At 31.6% G+C, this 9639-nt stretch overlaps 1 non-coding gene across 1 annotated transcript; it reads left to right on the top strand.

Moving 5' to 3' along the window:
* The first annotated feature begins 4594 nt into the window (after positions 1-4594).
* Positions 4595-4674, top strand: TRNAL-UAG (transfer RNA leucine (anticodon UAG)). The gene has a single exon. It is a non-coding gene; the product is annotated as a tRNA-Leu (tRNA).
* Positions 4675-9639: the final 4965 nt, after the last annotated feature.

The raw sequence follows: 9639 nt of genomic DNA, 5'->3' as shown, positions 1-9639 counted from the left end.
ATCGGAAAGAGGTCTACGAAGACTTTTGGGAAAACGTCGACGTTTGCTGGCTTATTTGGCAAAGAAAAATAGAGTACGTTATAAGAAATTAATCGGTCAGTTGAATATTCGGGAGCAGTAATTTAATCGTTCAAATTTTTTTCTTGTTTTATTATTTTTTTAGTAGTCTTATAGTAGTCTTAGATTTTTCATTTTGATGAGCCTCGCTTTGAGGAATTCATGGAATAATCCATTTTCATGGAATAATGAATTAAGGAAGAAAGGATATGAGTCTACCGCTTACAAGAAAAGATCTCATGATAGTCAATATGGGCCCTCAACACCCATCAATGCATGGTGTTCTTCGACTGATCGTTACTCTCGATGGTGAGGATGTTATTGATTGTGAACCCATATTAGGGTATTTACACAGAGGAATGGAAAAAATCGCGGAAAACCGAACTATTATACAATACTTACCTTATGTAACAAGGATATAGAGAGATTGTAGAAAGGGGATAGGATAGTTATTTTTGCAAGAGACTTGTTGTAAATTCCTTAACTTAAGAAAGAAAAAAGAATAAAAACACAGATACATAACATAAAAAAAAGAATAAATAAGACGAGATTCGACCTCCCCCTACATATTTAATTTCCTCTCCTATACAAAAACTAGCAAGACCCACTCCATTGGTAATTCCATCAATAACACCCTTATCAAAAAACTCCGTGAGTTCGGTTAACCCTCTTATACCGAGGGTAAAGACCCTAGTATAGAAAATATCTATATAACCACGATTATATGACCAACTGTATATATTTTTTTTTACTTGATCTAAAAATTCTTTTTTAGGATTTCCTTTGTAAAAAGAGTTTATTAAATCCAAATTCTGAAAAAAAGAATAAGCGGATCCATAGAAGATATATGCTATGAATAAACCAAAGATAGCTAGACTTACAGAAGAAATTGCATTAGTAATAAATTCATATGAATTTACAAAAGAATTAGAACTTTCCTGGGTAAAGTTTATTGAGGGAGTTAACCACTTTGATAATATGGTTAACTCTGCTATTCCATTACCAATTCCTCCATTATCAAAAGAGATTCCTATGAATCCAATGAACAAAGTGAAAAGTAGTAATATAAGAAGAGGAAATAACATAGTATTTCCCGTTTCATGCGGATAGGCAAAAGTTTTTTTAGCCCCAAAAGACGTAGTAAAGGATCCTATCCTATTTCTTGTATTACCTTGAATTTTTGGTATATTTTGTGAAAAAAAAGAAACTCCACTCTTCGTTGTTGATAAAACGAAATCCCTATTCACTCCTTTGGGTATCCTTTTTCCCCATAAGGATATTGAATACAAGGAACTCTCTTTAGTGCTACTGTAATTTTGAAAATGAACACGCAAATACCCATCAAATGTAAGTAAATATATCCGAAACATATAAAAGGCAGTTAATCCTGCAGTAAAGGAGGCTATTATTCCAAAAAAGGGCGAATACAACCAACTATTACTAAGGATTTCATCTTTGGACCAGAAGCAAGCAAGAGGTGGAATACCACAAAGAGAAAGTGTACCCCATAAAAAAGTAGTTCTTGTGATTGGAATGTATTTTCTTAAACCGCCCATAAGAACCATATTTTGACTTTTATCTGGTGAATATCCAACAAGAGGTTCCATTGAATGAATAACGGATCCGGATCCCAAGAACAATAAAGCTTTTGAATAAGCATGAGTGATCAAATGGAATAAAGCAGCTTGATAAGAACCTATACCTAGAGCTAACATCATATAACCCAATTGAGACATTGTAGAATAGGCTAAGCTTCTTTTAATATCTCTCTGAGCAAGAGCTAAAGTAGCTCCTAAGAATAGTGTTATTGTACCTACTAAAGAAATAAAACTCATTATCAAAGGTAAAGATATGAAAAGAGGAAGAAGTCGAGCTAGAAGAAAAATTCCCGCAGCAACCATAGTTGCTGCGTGTATAAGAGCCGAAATAGGAGTGGGCCCTTCCATAGCATCGGGTAACCATACGTGAAGAGGGAATTGTGCGGATTTCGCAACTGCACCAAGGAATAATAAAAAAGCACACAAAGTAGTAAGTAAAGAGTTAATTCCATTATTAGGAATCCAGTTATTAGCTATTTTGAACAAATCCCTAAACTCTAAACTACCTGTTATCCAAAAAAAACCTAAAATTCCTAATAATAGACCAAAATCCCCTACACGATTAGTTACAAAAGCTTTTTGACAAGCACTCGCTGCGATTGGTCGTGTAAACCAAAAGCCTATCAATAAATAAGAACACATTCCCACGAGTTCCCAAAAAAAATAAATTTGTATCAAATTGGAGCTAGTAACCAATCCCAACATGGAAGTATTGAAAAAACTTATATAAACAAAAAATCTCAAATATCCTTCATCGTGAGACATATAACCATCACTATAAATAAGAACCAGGATTCCTACAGTAGTAATTAGTATTAACATAATAGAAGTAAGTGGGTCAATCAAGTATCCAAATTCTAAAGAAAAATCATTATTGACGGTCCAAGACCATAGATATTGATAGATCGAACTTCCATTTATTTGTTGAATAGACAGTTGAACTGAGAATACCATAGCTATACTTAAGAGTAAAACACTAGGAAAAGCCCATATGCGACGAAGATTTTTTGTTGCTGTCGGAATAAGAATAAGGCCAAATCCCATTGACATAATAACTGGAAGTGGGAGAAGAGGGATTACCCATGCATATTGATATGTATGTTCCATAAGAAAAGAAATTGCAATTTTTACTTCAATTTTTACTTCAATTTTTCTATAAAATTGTTTCCGATTCACCAAACCAATTCTTATCTCTTTCTGAAAGAATAAATAAAAAGAATAAGAAAAAATACTGAAATTCTTAATTTTTCCAAAATTTATCTCATTGAAATAATTAAAAATTAAGAATGGGTTTAGTTGGTTAAATTAAAAAAGTTAATAAAATAACTAGGTAACGAAGTTATTTTATTAACTAAATAAAGATATTTATAAAAATAAAAAAAAAAAAGTGGAATCATTTTACTTTCTATTCATAATTCATTTTTATATTTCTTTAAAACAAAGATGAAACAGCTCTCTTGTTCCATAATTAACTGATTGAGTGAATTCCAATGAAAACCTATGTTTATAAGAAATTATCGAATAGTCCTTACTTCATATAGAACTAAAATTCTAATGACTATAAATTACCTAAGTTTTAGAATGTCTTGTTTAAGAGACTCAGTATTTTTTGTTTTGATTGGAATTCCTTTCCTTTATGGAATACCATTCTGAACTTAATTAACTATTTTCATTTTCCCTTCTTTTTATCCCCCCGTCTTATCTTATATGGGGGATAGGCTTCCATACCATATATCTATATATGGAGTATACTTGATATATAAATAGATATAAATAGATTTAAATGAGAAACCCTTCTATATATTCTATATTATTAAAAAAAAAGTATAAAATATATAAAGAAAAAATGTTAAAAAATTCTTGTTGTCTTATCCGCATTAGACAAAATGAAGTAAAAAATAATTCAAAATTTAAGTATCTTTCAGTATCTAAGTATAAATACTAATAAAAAGAAGAAAGAAGGATTGATTTGCAGCAATAGATGTCTTTCACATACAACTAGAAAAAAGTAATTTCCTTTTTGAATGGCAGTTCCAAAAAAACGTACTTCAATGTCAAAAAAGCGTATTCGTAAAAATATTTGGAAGAAAAAGACTTATTTTTCCATAGTACAATCTTATTCTTTAGTAAAATCAAGATCATTTTCGAGCGGTAATGAGCATCCAAAACCAAAGGGTTTTTCTGGGCAACAAACAAATAATAAGATTTTGGAATAATATGAATTGACTTATCAAAAAAGAATTCCAATTATTTAATAATTTGGATTCTTCTTTGAATGTACTTTTAAGTGTCGAATTACTCGGTACAATATTCTTAGAACAAAAAACCCCTCTTATCTTATATATACAAGAAAAAAAAAGTTTTGTTTGGTATACTGTGTGCTAAGTATTCTTTTCCTATCAATGAACTTTTCATAATTTTCCTAATAGAATCCTCATATTCTATTAGGAAAATTATGAAAAGTGGAGTATTCTTACAATAGGACTTACAACTTCCACCTATCTTCTCCAAAATCATAAGGTTAGTAAATCTTATTAATAAGAGCATAAAGACTTTCATTCTAGAAATTTTTAAAAAATCCAAAAAGCCTTTTCTATTTATCCATTTTATTTTAATTTCATCATTAAATAGAAACCCTTTTGGATTTTTTTCATTGTATTGAAAGAATTTTCAAAATGTAAAGGGGAAATTAATTAGAAAAAATTAGTTCTATAATTGCAAGTTAGAAAAAAGAAGTTCCAACTCTTTCAAGCAGTGTTTGTGTTTCTATTGGGCAAAGCAAGAGTTTATTGTAAAAAAAAAAAATGGAAACGATACTACCAAACGAAGTCTATTTTAATGAAAACTCTAATGTTCCTAAATTTTATGGACTTTCCCAATATCGACGATTCCCAAGATAATAGCTATTATTCTTTTAAGTTACCTATTATTTGAAGTTAGCCGCCATGGTGAAATTGGTAGACACGCTGCTCTTAGGAAGCAGTGCTCAAGCATCTCGGTTCGAATCCGAGTGGCGGCATTCTTGAAAAAGAATACAATAGATTAGAAATCAATTCGAAATTTACAATTTTGTAATGGGACCTTCCCCTTATGCTATTTGCAACTTTAGAACATATACTAACTCATATCTCTTTCTCAACGATTTCAATTGTGATTACGATTCATTTTATAACCTTATTAGTTCGTGAACTTGGAGGATTACGCGATTCGTCAGAAAAAGGAATGATAGTTACTTTTTTCTCTATAACAGGATTCTTAGTTTCTCGTTGGGCTTCCTCGGGACATTTTCCATTAAGTAATTTATATGAGTCATTGATCTTCCTTTCATGGGCCCTGTATATTCTTCATACCATTCCTAAAATACAGAACTCTAAAAATGATTTAAGCACAATAACTACGCCAAGTACTATTTTAACGCAAGGCTTTGCCACATCGGGTCTTTTAACTGAAATGCATCAATCCACGATACTAGTACCTGCTCTACAATCTCAGTGGTTAATGATGCATGTCAGTATGATGTTATTAAGCTATGCAACTCTTTTGTGCGGATCCTTATTATCTGCCGCTATTCTAATCATTAGATTTCGAAATAATTTCCATTTCTTTTCTAAAAAGAAAAAAAATGTTTTAAATAAAACATTTTTCTTTAGTGATATTAAATATTTTTATGCAAAAAGAAGTGCTTTAAAAAGAACCTCTGTCCCTTCATTTCCAAATTATTACAAATATCAATTAACGGAGCGTTTGGATTCTTGGAGTTATCGTGTCATTAGCCTAGGATTTACCCTTTTAACCGTAGGTATTCTTTGTGGAGCAGTATGGGCTAATGAGGCCTGGGGATCCTATTGGAATTGGGATCCTAAGGAAACTTGGGCATTTATTACTTGGACCATATTCGCAATTTATTTACATAGTAGAACAAATCCAAATTGGAAGGGTACGAATTCTGCACTTATAGCTTTGATAGGATTTCTTATAATTTGGATTTGTTATTTTGGTATAAATCTATTAGGAATAGGCTTACATAGTTATGGTTCGTTTACATTAACACCTAAATGATTACATAAAATAAAACCTTCATGAAATGAAGGTTTTTACTTTTATGTTTTATTTGAGAACCCCTTGAACGCCTTATCAAAGGGTTCTCAAAAATTCGAGATAGATCTAATTATACTTTTTTACTTATTTCTGCATTATATACTTTTTTACTTATTTCTGCATTAATAGAGCAGACGAGTAAAAAAAAGCAAACCTATTTAGGATAATAATTGGATAAGAGAGCCTCTACCCTGTCAACGGATAGGGAGAGAACAAAATCTGGATAAATACCAATTCCTATTACTGGTAAAAAGATACAGATTAAAATAAAGAGTTCTCGTGGTCCAGAATCCACAAAATTTGCGTTTGGAACATTAAATAGCTTGTATCCATAGAACATCTGGCGTAACATAGATAATAAATAAATAGGAGTTAATATCATTCCAATTGCCATTACAAAAGTAATTAGTGTTTTTGGCATTAACAGAAATTTTGGACTAGTAATTAGTCCAAAAAATACTACTAATTCTGCGACAAAACCACTCATTCCTGGTAAGGCAAGAGAAGCCATTGAAAAGCTACTAAACATGGTAAAAATTTTAGGCATTGGGATAGATATTCCCCCCAGTTCTTCGAGATAAACAAGACGCATTCTATCAGAAGCGGTTCCTGCCAAGAAAAAAAGTGTAGCACCAATAAATCCATGGGATAATATTTGTAAAATAGCTCCATTGAGTCCAATGTTGGTTATGGAACCAATTCCTATAATTATGAAACCCATGTGAGATACAGAGGAATAAGCTATTCTTTTTTTGAAATTTCGTTGACCAAGAGAAGTTGAAGCTGCATAGATTATTTGGATCGCTCCTATTATTACTAACCAGGGCGAAAATAGATAATGAGCATGAGGTAACAATTCCATGTTGATCCGAATCAATCCATATGCTCCCATCTTTAATAATATTCCCGCTAAAAGCATACATGTACTATAATGTGCTTCCCCATGGGTATCTGGTAACCACGTATGTAGGGGTATAATCGGCAATTTGACAGCATAAGCAATAAGGAAGCCAAAATATAAAAGTATTTCCAAGGTTGCAGGGTATGATTGATTAATTAATCTTTCCAAATCTAATCCTGGTTCGTTGGAACCATATAAGCCCATACCCAGAACTCCGATTAAGAAAAAAATGGAACCGCCTGCAGTATACAAAATAAACTTTGTAGCTGAATATAGACGCCTCTTCCCCCCCCACATGGATAAAAGTAAGTAAACAGGAATTAATTCTAACTCCCACATGATAAAAAAAAGTAAAAGGTCTCGCGAAGAAAATAATCCTATTTGACCACTATACATTGCGAGCATCAGGAAATAGAATAATCGCGAATTCCGTGTAATTGGCCAAGCTGCTAAAGTAGCTAAAGTAGTGATAAATCCTGTCAATAAAATAGATCCTAATGAAAGTCCATCGATTCCCAATCTCCAGTGGAAATCGAAGACATCTATCCATTTATAATCCTCCTTTAATTGGATTAAGGGATCCTCCAGTTGGAAATGATAACAGAACGCATAAGTCATTAGAAGGAATTCTAATAAACAAATAGATATAGTATACCACCTAACGACTTTGTTTCCCTTATGAGGTAAAAAGAAAATTAATGAACCTGCAAATATCGGCAAAACAACAAGTATTGTTAACCAAGGAAAATAACTCATGATAAAGTGATAAAGACAAGATACGTTTTGACCAGAAAAGCCCGTGCTCGATTATTTCGAGCACAGGCTTCTTCGGTAAAGAGGAATCAGACGATTCGAGTGAAGTTTTTTGTAACGTATCAATAAGATAGAGCCATGCTACGTGTTGTTTCAGGCCCTAAATAAACGCGGACACTTAAAAAATCTGTCGGGCAGGCAGATTCACATCTCTTACAACCCACACAATCTTCGGTTCTCGGCGCGGAAGCAATTTGCTTGGCTTTACATCCATCCCAGGGTATCATTTCTAATACATCTGTTGGACAAGCTCGTACACATTGAGTGCATCCTATACATGTATCGTAAATTTTTACGGAATGTGACATTGGATCTATAAATTTTTCTTTTCAACATAAAATTTTTCGATCTGGTAAAAATGAAATTAGTACTATAATGAGTCATATGTATTGTAGACACCAGACGAAGCAATGGTTTATCCAAACTTCAAAAAAAAAAATCTATTTTTTAATCTGTTTGTGAGAAAGCGTGAAGAGAGCCAAGAGACTTTAATTTTGGATTTCAACAATAAATAAGAAATAAGAAAGAATTTTACGAATTGTACAGACGAATTCGAATTAGCCAATAAATTGGCTATCGTCTTTTCAATATAAATTATTGCAATATTCAAATTGCAATATCAATGAATTACAAATACAAAAATTCATTTAAGTGAAAAAGAATACTATGCAATAATCTACTAAAAAAAATGGATATTCTCAAATAATACTAAGAAAATAGTATTGATTTCTATTTATTTTAATATGTGCGCCTTTGTTTAGAGGATTCTATGTCTAATTATTCAAAAGTCTAATTATTCAATAAATTAGATTGATTGATACGAGTGGATTTCCTATTACGATGGATGGAAGAAAGAATGGATAGTCCAATAGCGGCTTCAGCAGCTGCAAGGGCTATAACAAAAATTGCGAAAATATCTCCTTTTAATTGGCGACTATCAAATAGATCAGAAAATGTTACGAGATTTAGATTAATTGAATTCAGTATAAGTTCAAGACATATTAGAGCTCTAACCATGTTTCGGCTTGTGATCAATCCATAGATACCAATCGAAAATAAATAGACACTCAAAAAAAGTACATGCTCAAACATCATTAACTAACTCCTTATCAATCTCGATTCATTTCAATATGAGGGCAAGAATTGAACCGATTCAATTAATTACAATAGAACAATTACACAACAAAAGAAAAAAAAAAAAAAAAAAAAGGAGGTATTTGTTGGCAGTAGATGGATTTTACTAAATCAAAATTGTGATTCTTTAGTTATTTATTTTAGATTTGCAATTCTTATAATTTGTACTTTTTCTAAGTTTTCTTATTGCCGAGCCATAGTAATTGCACCTATTAAAGAAACTAGAAGAATTATGGAAATGAGTTCAAACGGAAGATAAAAATCGGTTGCTAAATGAATTCCAATTTGTTGAACATTATTTATGAGACCCTGTTCTACTATTTGGTTTGATCTTGTAGTCCAAAGAATTCCATACCACGACGTATCTGGGATAGTAGTCATTAGTGAAAAAACAATAGTTATACAAACGAGTGAAGTGAACCCATCTCCAATAGTCCAATAATTCTTATCTTTAGACCATTCTGAGCCATTTACGAACATTACAGCGAATATGATCAAGACATTTATGGCTCCCACATAAATAAGAAGTTGTGCGACAGCTACAAAGTAGGAATTTAATAAAAAATAGAATAAGGATATACAAACAAGAACTAATCCCAGCGAAAAGGCAGAATAAATGGGGTTGGTAAGTAATACTACTCCTAGACCCCCTAGTAGAAGAACAAATCCCCCAAATAGCATAAGAATCTCATGTATTGGTCCAGGTAAATCCATTATGGATAAAAAGAAATTAATAGTATAAAATTTTTCATGAACTGACTAAAACTAAAGGATTCAAGGAAGGAAAAAAGGATTAGGGTATTTTTTTGTGTATAAACTTATAGTTATAAATTATATTATATCACGAAAATCTAGTCTGATTTAAAATAAGAAATAATTTCCAATAAGCAGTAGTTTTTCGTTTTTCTTTATAGTTTAATTTTAAAGTTTAATAAAGAATTATTAGATTTTTATAACAGAAAGACAAAATCAAAGTTTAGTAATCAGTAATCGTTCTTGAATTCGAAGATTTTTCTTTGTTTATTTTACTTTCAGACG

This window comes from Triticum urartu, unplaced genomic scaffold, assembly GCF_056163025.1.
Source record: "Triticum urartu cultivar PI428250 unplaced genomic scaffold, HENAU_Tu73 scaffold2, whole genome shotgun sequence".
Lineage (NCBI taxonomy): Eukaryota > Viridiplantae > Streptophyta > Magnoliopsida > Poales > Poaceae > Triticum > Triticum urartu.
This window is presented reverse-complemented; position numbering and strand designations above follow the sequence as displayed.